Consider the following 10,805-nt stretch of genomic DNA (forward strand, 5'->3'; position numbering starts at 1 on the left):
GAGAGAGAGAGAGAGAGAGAGAGAGAGCGAGAGAGAGAGAGAGAGAGAGAGAGAGAGAGAGAGAGAGAGAGAGAGAGAGAGAGAGAGAGAGAGAGAGAGAGAGAGAGAAGGGGGGGGGTTATACATTGCTGAACACTTGTGGCCTCCAGGAGCGATTGATGAGATGGTGGTTTGAGACTCCATCTGAATTATGTGGCTGACTTCCTAAACGGAGTTACAACTTCGACCACTGCTGCCCTTGCTCTCAAACTATTTACTTTACGTTTATTACAAAATTCTTTTCACTGTTGCTAGTTAGCACTGTCATCTGCAAGCGTCAGGGATTTAACTTACCTGTTAACTTTGGCCACGATCACCAGTTTTTTTCCTCGATTTCTCTCATTTTCCATTGAAAATATATTTCAAAAGTCATGAATTCATATTGAAATGTAATGGTAGACCCTATACTCTCAGGGCTGTGTATTCTAACACATGTTGTGTCGCAATTAACCTCCTTTTTATCCTTACAAAATCTTGAATTTTGGCATATGGCCACATACAGTCTTTGTTCCATTTCTCTGCACATCTGTACCTATTCTTCTACTTGATGACTCAGTAGTATTTAATTTTGCCCATATTTAGTCTACGGATTATTATATTAAAAAAAAAAGTCAAGTTTTGTTTCAAAAATAGTCTTGAAGTTTTGTTTCCCGGCTTAATATTAAATGGCTCTGAAAGCAGTTGCTTACATTAGCAGTATTAATTGTTGGACATTATCTTACTCTGGATGCATTTACATTTTTAAGGCTGCTTCCAGCACTTCTCATTCTATTTTGAACATGAAAACAATACATTTCTATTCTTCTATTTCCTCCAAGGGACGACTTATAGTCTAAGTATATTAAACATCCATTTCCTTTTTATTCTCAAAATGGCACATGGTCCTCATGATTAAGATTAATAATACGTTATGGTTGAAATTGAAACTCTCTCTCTCTCTCTCTCTCTCTCTCTCTCTCTCTCTCTCTCTCTCTCTCTCTCTCTCTCTCATTGGTTTTTTCCACGGCTTTGAGATCTGTTCGTTAGTCTTGTATCGTAGTGGAGTAGATACCCGATACAGTAAAATATTTGCAGGGAAGCAACAAAATGCGGCAGTTCTTGAGTGATGCCTTCAGTCAACAGAAGGAAATTTTTCTCATAAAATCCCACGACGTTGTAAGCACCCCATTTTTCTATAACATCATTCAAGGCTTTCAAGTTCTAATAACCTGGTTGCAGGAAATAAACTTGCTCTTTACTTGCTGATGCCATAGTTTTTTTATGATGATGCGCAATCTATGTCCAAATGAGTGGAAGATTCTGTCCTTTCTTATTCAAGAGATTAGAATGTAGACAATCACGAATTTCTGGTTTATAAACAGGTAAAAAACTTCTAATAACGAGGTAAAATTTGCTCAACCTTTCAGACTTTTTACAGTCTGGAAGAAGGAATCCCTGAAATATTTCCCTCAAGGGCTGCATTTGATTAAGCCTGGATGAAACCAAATTTGAAAACTGAATTTCCAAAGAACGTAAGGTATTATCCAGAGATTGCACTTTATTATAAACCAATAAACATCCAAAATTATTTGTTTGAGATATTACAAGAATAAGCCTTTAAAAAGAAGAATATGCTGCCTGGAAGCTTGAAGAATTACCAATAAAGACAAAGCCAGTATCTGTCTTACCTGTTTTCTCATTCAAGTTCTGAGTTTTTCAGACAACTGGCAGTTCTCATTTCATGCTTGTTTCTTCATTCCGAGAGAACTTCCTCTGTCCGTTATAGATCCCTCTGATCAGAAGTGGGGTTGGAAAGGATGTGATATATATATATATATATATATATATATATATATATATATATATATATATATATATATATATATATATATATATATATATATATATTTAGATATATAATTTGTATTGTTAAGTTAATCGGAGGATAGTTAATCGGAGGATATCCTAATAACGGAAGGGTTTGTAGAGTGGTGACTAGCATATTGATTATATTGCAAATAAAAATGACAATGTAATAACCGCATCTCTTTCATAGTCTTGAATTACTGTAATTTCTTCCAGGTGTTACTGAAGATTGTCAGTGTAATGAGTGTTTTGAAAATCATTCTTAATATCTTTGTATGTCACAGGGTGAGGTGATAGTGACTTTGATTCGAGTCATTCGTCATGACAACATACAAACTGAAATATGATTTTTTCTCTGTTGAGTTATCATTCCAACACTACAGTATGGTGAAAATATACATCATACAAAGCTCTGGATAAAATGTTTTATGAATCTACAGCACTGCTGACATTCTACATGCAGGTGGATTCAACCGTGGCACTGAAGGCCTCTGGAGACTATCAGTAATGCCAGCACTAGACGTTAGAACTTGCCGCACACTAGCTAGAAGATTGTGCAGTCACCTACCACTGAAAGACTTTCGCAGTTTAGTCATGAATACTGAGGCGGCCTCTAGAAGATACACCTAACTTTAGCAACCACAAAATCCCGTCAAAACGGAGGAAGATAATGTGGACAAAGTACTGTCATAAAAGAAGAAATTAATTTTCACTCAATGCCTTTGTAAAGCAGTTAACTCTGTCTTCTCCTTGTGACCATAAACAGATTGTATTTATTCATCACTCAACGTTTAATGAATTACTTCCACGGGTAGCGTCTGTCACAAGCAAGCAAACCACACGCATGAGGGCCGCAATAACAGCAAGGGAGAGACTTTCCAGTACCCTGCTTTTCCTTACAACAAGGCAGTCATTTGAGGACCTCAAGTCCACAACAGCAATCTCTTCACAGAGCCTTGGATATATAGTTATGGACGCGTGTGCTGCTGTCGTCTCTGAGCTGAAGGGCCAAATTAAGGTCAAAAAAACAAATTTCTAGATGGATATTCGTTATCCACTATTCAACCCAGTGAAAAATATGCATTCCTAGCAAAATGCTCCTACGGTAGGATTCAGTGCACATTACAACACTACATTTTTACCGCTGGGAAATAATAAATTAAAGTAATTTGCATACAGCAGTGATAATCATGTACAATAGTAAAACAAAATTTAATTATGTTTCAGTAAAAGATTCTTCACAGCTTTGGGAGTAAGAGGGAGTATATTTTTATATTGTAAAGGGTTTTATCAATAACTTTAGGCAAGATTTAACACTCAACTCATCATACGAGTTTTGAAAGCCGGAGGAAATCCCAGGTCTACCAAATGTTCAGGGTTCCACTTGAGGGTCTCTTCGCCAGGAATTGAAAGGCTCGTCGAAGGGTCAGGAGATAAATGGGGAAGTTCCAGTTATTGAACAGCAGTGGGCGAGGGATTTTCTGACAGCAGTTACACGGGGAACGCGAGTTATGACTCCTGGCAATATAACTAATATAACTGTAACATTATTGTTGTTGTAAGAGCAGAAGCGCAAGTGCAGTATTTTTTTACTACCTCTATGAGGTGGGAGAACGCGATTTTAAACAATGTTAAATATTGCTTGATATCTACAACCCGATACGGTCTAAATTATAGAACACTGAAAATTAAACGCTCAGCTGGGCTTGGCCAGTTTCTATGTTTACGACGCATAACTTGTGTATCGACACTCGATGTTCACGAATGAGTGACATCCCATGATGGCATAAAACATCTTTGCAAAAAGTAAGTTGCACCATTTCATCTAAAAGTGTAAGAAGGAGTAACTTTGTTAGCAAAAGAAAAAATAATAGAGTAGTGGCGTCAGCAGGGTAGGGCTATTATTCTCTTGCTTTGGTTGGTACACACCAAGATGTTCTGATACAGCGACCTACATATTTCTTTGTTTTTGAGACAGAAATTGCAGGGAAGAAATACTGTTCAGGAACGCGAGAAGCTCCACCGCTATTGGAGTAATATTACTTCAGGCTATCTTGCATGTTGATACCAAAGTGATATCCTTCCTAGTTTGAAACTCAACAAACAATAAACTATATTTACTAAAGTATCAATAGAATTTTATATATCAAAGTAAAATTGTTTTGTTATATCTGGAAATCTATATTACCTATACAGTACACCGATGTAGAACATGTGAAGCGGCTCTTCTGTTTGTCTCGCTTTCTATCTGTCTGAAAAAAAAAATGAAAGCTTTCATCATTAGAATCTCTATATCTTTAGGAAGAATCAAATTAAATTGTCTGTATTCAAATCAGTGTTCACTAAATGACAATTGTATATTATGAGGTACATTATACTATATGAAAACTTATCAAAATATAAAGGATGCCAAATAAGATATCAGAAATGTAACCAATCAGTGACGGACATAGCTTTAGCAGAAAACGTAATGTAAAAGCCTTAAACCCAATTATCCCATGAGACCTACCATAAGCACAGTTGGAAGTGTCACATACTCGTGGTCTAAAAATCTTGTCTCATTGTTACAGCCGTTAGTTAGTACAATTTCAGAGTCTCTCTCGTGTCATTAATTCTGTTGATTTTATTGATGAACTGCAAAATGGTAAGCTCAAGGACAATGAAATTATAGTCAGTTTCGATGTAATTAGGTTGTTCACTTGTGTTGCTGTTAATGACATTCTAGAGTTTTTGAAATGTAAACTAGATAGGTATGTTTTTAATTTACTGGTTGGTGTCATTTTACAGTCAATTAGACCTTGCGTAGTAGATGCTGGTTTGTTTTTAATTGTAAATATTTTAGACCGAAGTTGGCATGCAGATGGGAAATTGCCTTTCACTTGTTCTGTCTAATATTTAAATGAAATAGTATGAGAGTCGACCAGCTAATTCCATTTTACCAATGGTTCCGTTATGTTGACGATATCTTTATTATTAGGAAAACTCACTCGGCCAGAGATCATATGTAAACACTCTTTCTTGAATGGACTGGTACAGTAACTTCGATTCTGTTTACAACTGAGTAGGAAGAAAAAAAGATTATAGCTTTCGTGGATGTCAGTGTATTTGGAAATATCAATATTTTGAAATTCGAAGTACAGCGGAAAGGTTAGGAACAGTAACATCATTATCAGTGCTATAAAAGGTCTTGTCATAATGAGGAAGTGAGACAGTCAGTAATAAGATTTTTGTATTCAAGAGCTCTTCATCTAGTCACCCATGAATTTTTTGATGACTAGATATATAGATTATGTATGAATTAGGTCTTAAACCTAATTTTGCTTTATACGATATTAATGAATGTTCCTCGCTTGCCAAAAATTTTTCTGTTCCACTAGTGATAAGGTGAAGTTAAGTAGCAATATACTAAGTTTACCATAGATACCTTTGCCATCGATCATGTGATCCATCCACTCAAGTTAGTGAATTCATCATTTGCAGTTACTTACCCGCTTACTTTAATTAGAAACAGCCCTATATACATACGACAGTGGATAGTGGGTGTAATGAATTTTAAATTGGACGATCAGCAAGAACTGATGAAAAATGGATAGCACAGCATCGGTACAATTTTGCTAACGATGAGAAAAACAAAGCCATTGGTAACCACGTTAGAACATGTTTTTATCCAATGCAATGGTCTAAGTAAGCATTTTTATTCGGAAAATGATTCCGTTGAAATTTAATAAAATTAGCCTGTTTTCAGTGCAGTGAGAACAATAGCTTTAATACCAGTATAGGTTTATTCAAGTATAGGTTTCTTCATATGATTAAAAATCAGTACAAATTATGTCATGTACTGATAGGTATTCATGTAATTACCTATTTAGCCTTACCTAGATTGTTCAACTTCTCAGTAGGATGAACTATGTACAGGCAATTGTGTATTTTATGTTACCCTGTAATAGATGTAGACAGCATTTACAATATCTATTTGTTGTGTTGCACAGTTCTTCTAATTCAAATGTAAACATATGGTAGGTATGGAATTTCCTTAAACTGCTCAGTCAATAAAGATCCTGGAAGGAGGGTTGATGGAGGACGTAACTGTCGCGACAAATTGAGATCTGGATTTCCTTCCCCCTTTCTCGTTTCTCCCCATCGTTTCTTTGTGGATTACATCGATATATATATATATATATATATATATATATATATATATATATATATATATATATATATATATACTGTATATATATATATATATATATATATATATATATATATATATATATATATATATATATATATATATATATTTATATATATATAGATATGTGTGTGTAATTCCATGAAAATTATTCGTGACTTAACGTAGTATTTTTGCTTTGCTTTGCTCAGTCACGAAAAGCTGAATTAGGGTTTTTTTTTTTCAACCACCGCGGGTTTTTCTGTATTCAAGTGGTACCTCGCCCATGGGTGTTTTTTTTTTATCTTCTTGTTTTGGTCGTTCGACGGCTCGTTGTCTGCCTTCGCTTGTTATCTAGTTCCCGCATTCATTGTGGGAACCTTTTGGGCGAGTATTCGGGAGTGTGCTCGACTCTCTTGTATTGGAAGGACGGCTCTTGACTTACGGCTTTACGTTGGCTGTGCTACCTTTGGGGGAGAGAGAGAGATCACGGCCTTGGGTTACTTTTGGGAGGCCTTGGTGCTTGCCGTGATCCTTTACCTACGGAGGAGTTCCATCTGTTGGACCCGGGCAGTGGGTGACGCTCCCGTGACTCCCTCCCGGAGTCCTCCGCTGTGTTTCGCCTGTTTTACCAGATGTGTCTGCGGGTGTGATTTTGGAGCTCCGCGCCTGCCACTTCTGCCGTGCTTTGCCCTTCAGAGTCGTGACAAGGCTTGCTCTGAACATCTCTCCTGGTAAGGGTATACGAGTCATTCATTCTTCCCTGGGACGTCACTGACACGTTACCAGTGTGTTCTCTGCTTGCCTCATGGACAACCTTATTGCTCCAGCTTCAACGTCACCATATTAACATATTTGTGTATTCTTTGCTGGAGAAAGTAGTTCTTTATGAAGCGTAAATATTTTGCCTTTCGGTATCTGGTTGTTAATGGTTGAAACAGGTTTAAGGTTCTCTTCCTCCTGAGTCACTGTCATTTGTTTGATAACATTTACGTACGTGTGTGTAAGAGTCATTCCTATCTCTCCCTAATTTCTTTCCCTAATACTTCGTGAGCGAAAGTTAGGTAGGTGAATGACAGGTGTGTTTGGATGTTGTTATTGAATGAGTTTATATTCCCTAAATATTCAGCTTTTCGTTCTTTTGTAATGAATAATTGTTTGGTTATTGCGGGGCATCTTTAACCCTCTTTGGGTATTCCTTATTTGTCATTGGTACTTTTTTGTGGTCCAGCCCTTTGGAATATAAATCCACTGTGGCCCAGATCAGGACTGGTGAAAAAAGCCTGGTCTAATTAATAACTTAATATAAAATATGGTAATGGTCGGAGGTGGTCGTTGCAATGTGTGTCTGTCCGTTTGAAGAATCACTGGGTTTGATACCTTAGAATAAATGGAAATTTCTGCCCTTTGGAACAAGATAACAAAGTAGCTACTAAATTGCGTTACATGGGATTATGTGTAGAAGTGTGAAGCAGAAACTTGTATAAGTTTTACTGCTCAAGGAGTTCATCCAAGACTGATGCGTTAAAAGTTAAAATGGGGTAGTGACCAACGAGTAGGCTAAAAGCCCCCCAGATCCCCTCGCTTTACTTCCTGTCCCAAAGCCCCTCGCCTTACATCCTGTCAACCCCCCCCAACCCGCCCTCCTCCTGTTAACTTGGCTTTGTTACCCTAACTTACCATACGTTAACCTATACATCAATGGATTATACACATATACAGAAGGTAGAAGAAGAATTAGCAGTAACATCTAAAAGGGAAGGACACGCTACTTGAGAGAGAGAGAGAGAGAGAGAGAGAGAGAGAGAGAGAGAGAGAGAGAGAATCTGACACCCCCACCCCCTTGTAAACATCGGACACTCACCAGCGTCATTAATGTCATTAAATGCCTTAAATTGTGTTCTCCAAATGTTATTACCTGGCCCGGCTACCGTTAACTAGGGCGAATGTGTGATGGTGATGGTTTAGCACACAAAACTCATCCCCGGAACGAGGGCGGTTTTACCATTTTCCATCTTGCAAGTGACACCTGGAGGACGTCTTTCTACGCCTTCAGTTAGTTTCTCCTAATGTGAGGCTGTCTATCATTAGCTGACCGGATATGTATTCTCTCCCCTTCCTTCCACGGTAATGGCTTCGCTGGCCTTGACTCACCGAGGATGGGTTTAGGAAAAAGCAGGTCGTAGGAAATCGAAATTGTGACTAACCGATGGCATGGCGGAAAGAGACGGGGAAGTCGGGTGGGTTGGGGTGGGTGGTTGGGAGAGGTTGGGTGGGGTAATGTCAATATAAGCAGTGAAGTGAGACTGGAACGAGACATAAACTCTGTAAAGTTCTAACTGTAATGCTTGACATACATGTAATATTTCCATTTTCCGGCTGTTACTTCAATGAATATATAAAGATTCTACCTCTTCCGAATTTTCAGTGATTTACCATTCTGATTCTCTTGCTTTTTCTTTTTCTCCAGACGCTTCATTTTCGGGTCTTCCCAGTGCGGAGGAAACTAAATCCGGTTGTATCTGTCTTATGTACTAAAAAACTGTCAGTTTTAGAAGACGCAGCAAATTTGTAAACCAAAGCAATAAATTAGAAAATTCTCTCTACATCCTTTTACATAATGGTAGATTCTATGTTTTAAATCTTTACTTAAGTGCATCGTGTATTTTCTAAGTAAATTCACAAAACAAAGCAACATTCAATTATTAATTCTGAATGCCTCCGTACCGTAGGACCTCATTCTTTTTATATGACTGAGAGGCGAGTCACAGGAACCTTTAGCATTTCGAATGGAACTTTTATCGCGTCTTTGCTTGGTCAGAGGGAAAATGAAAGCACCCGTACGTTCAACACTGCTGTCTAGTTTGACCTTGATGTTTTTTCATCTCTTTTTCATCTCTACTAATGCTTCGTCTTCTTTTGAACCCATGTTTATTTATATCGTTATTTTAAGTTTTCCCTAAGTTTCTCTGTCGATATGCGCAATGAAAAAAACTGGAAACAGGATTAAACAAATGAAAGTGTGCAAGCAGAAATAACGTACCACGCATGGAAGAGAAATTTATGCCATATAAAAAGACAAACGGTGAGTGTAATAGTCACTTCAGTTCCGTCACGCGGAACTTATTAGAGAGAGAGAGAGAGAGAGAGAGAGAGAGAGAGAGAGAGAGAGAGAGAGAGATACTCTATGGTATATTAATTTCCTTGGACTGATCTTTTTCTCTGCGGGTACTTGCCCATTAAGTGGCCAGGGTAGAAGTGGACGCACCTGTAATATTTCTATTTTCCAGATATTACTTCGATGGATATATAAAGATTCTACCCCTCCAAATTTTTAGTGGTTTACTATTCTAATTTTCCTGCCTGTTGTTTCTTTTCTTTTTTTCCAGACTTAATTTTCGGGTCTTCCGACTGTATCTGCCGAAGAGACGTTTGTTGAAGAGGAGATAGAGATCCCAACTTCTATGAAAGAAAAAACTGCAGAGGAAGAAACAAATGACGATGAATTCATTGTCGAAAGCCGTGATGTCAGTCAATTCAAAAGTGTGGACATCGTCGAAGCGGCATCCCCAGAATGAAGGAAAATCTGTCTGACGACTTCAGTCACAGTACATAGAAAGACAATGTCAGAAGACCCCTCTTGATGAAATCAATAAACACGTAGATTTCCAGGGTCAGAATAATACGTGTATTGATTCTCGCGATAAAAACTGATTTTCCGGGCAAGAATGTTAGATGAATTGTTTCTTGTTTCTCGAACAGAGCGTGACAGAAGTAGCTATTTTCAAAAGCTGAATGATGGAGGCGTGATTTCTCGGGACGTGAATTCCCAGGAAGTGACGATGACCGAGAAATGGGAGCAAAGTCTTGTTCAGAATGACTTCAAGAAACCGCCCTGAAAGATTCTTCCGAAGGAGGTTCGTCTCCTCAAGAAGCGAGTCGACCCCACCTTGAGGAAAACCACCTCATCACCAAACTGCGGAAAGACAGAAATGCCGTGAACTGCCCAGAGGAGTGCCCCGCCCCGTGTGTTATACAGCGTTTGTGTCAATCTTAAAAATTTTTACATGACATAACATTGCTTAGGCTGTGGTCTCTGTCACTATAAAATTCGAGGACTGCAGTGAGCCATTTGATAATAAAAGAACCATTAAACTAACTTGTCGGAAGAGGGAAACTGGTCCTTGTGCTACCAATAAACCAAAGCTCGCAAAGTAAAAAGTGTGCAATGTAAATGAAATGAGCAGACTAGTTTTTGTAATACATAACCTTAACTTTATTTTGGGCGTACCCTAAAAACTATGTAAGGCAAAGGTAATATGGGCAACTCGCATGTTCATTATTCAAAAGCAGTTGTACCAGAAGAATTGCCTGTATTGTATTATGGTTTTTCATGTATATTATAAATTTATGAGTAATAAAGGGTACACTGAGATATATCTTTCTCTCCAAATGCCCGCGTTTGAGCGTGAGGTAGAGTAGCTGACAAATTACAGGTTTTATTGAATTAACTAGAGTTCGGCCTTCAAGGAGAAAAAATCTAAAAGACCGGACATCAAGTAAAGATGCTGAGTCGTCGTCGTGGTGGGTTTCAGCAGCACCAGCTGTGGACAAAAAACTCTCTCTCTCTCTCTCTCTCTCTCTCTCTCTCTCTCTCTCTCTCTCTCTCTCTCTCTCTCTCTCTCTAGCTCCTTCGAACTAGCTAAGGTTTTAAATCAAATCCTAATCTACAAAAATAGAATTTGTTTGGCAA

The 10,805-nt window shown here is 38.0% G+C and overlaps 1 long non-coding RNA gene across 1 annotated transcript; it reads left to right on the forward strand.

Moving 5' to 3' along the window:
- The first annotated feature begins 6,449 nt into the window (after positions 1–6,449).
- LOC136829666 (uncharacterized) lies at positions 6,450–10,351 on the forward strand. Its single transcript, XR_010850432.1, has 2 exons — positions 6,450–6,786; positions 9,442–10,351. It is a non-coding gene; the product is annotated as an uncharacterized lncRNA (long non-coding RNA).
- Positions 10,352–10,805: the final 454 nt, after the last annotated feature.

This window comes from Macrobrachium rosenbergii, chromosome 45 (genome assembly GCF_040412425.1).
Source record: "Macrobrachium rosenbergii isolate ZJJX-2024 chromosome 45, ASM4041242v1, whole genome shotgun sequence".
NCBI classification, from domain to species: Eukaryota; Metazoa; Arthropoda; class Malacostraca; order Decapoda; family Palaemonidae; genus Macrobrachium; species Macrobrachium rosenbergii.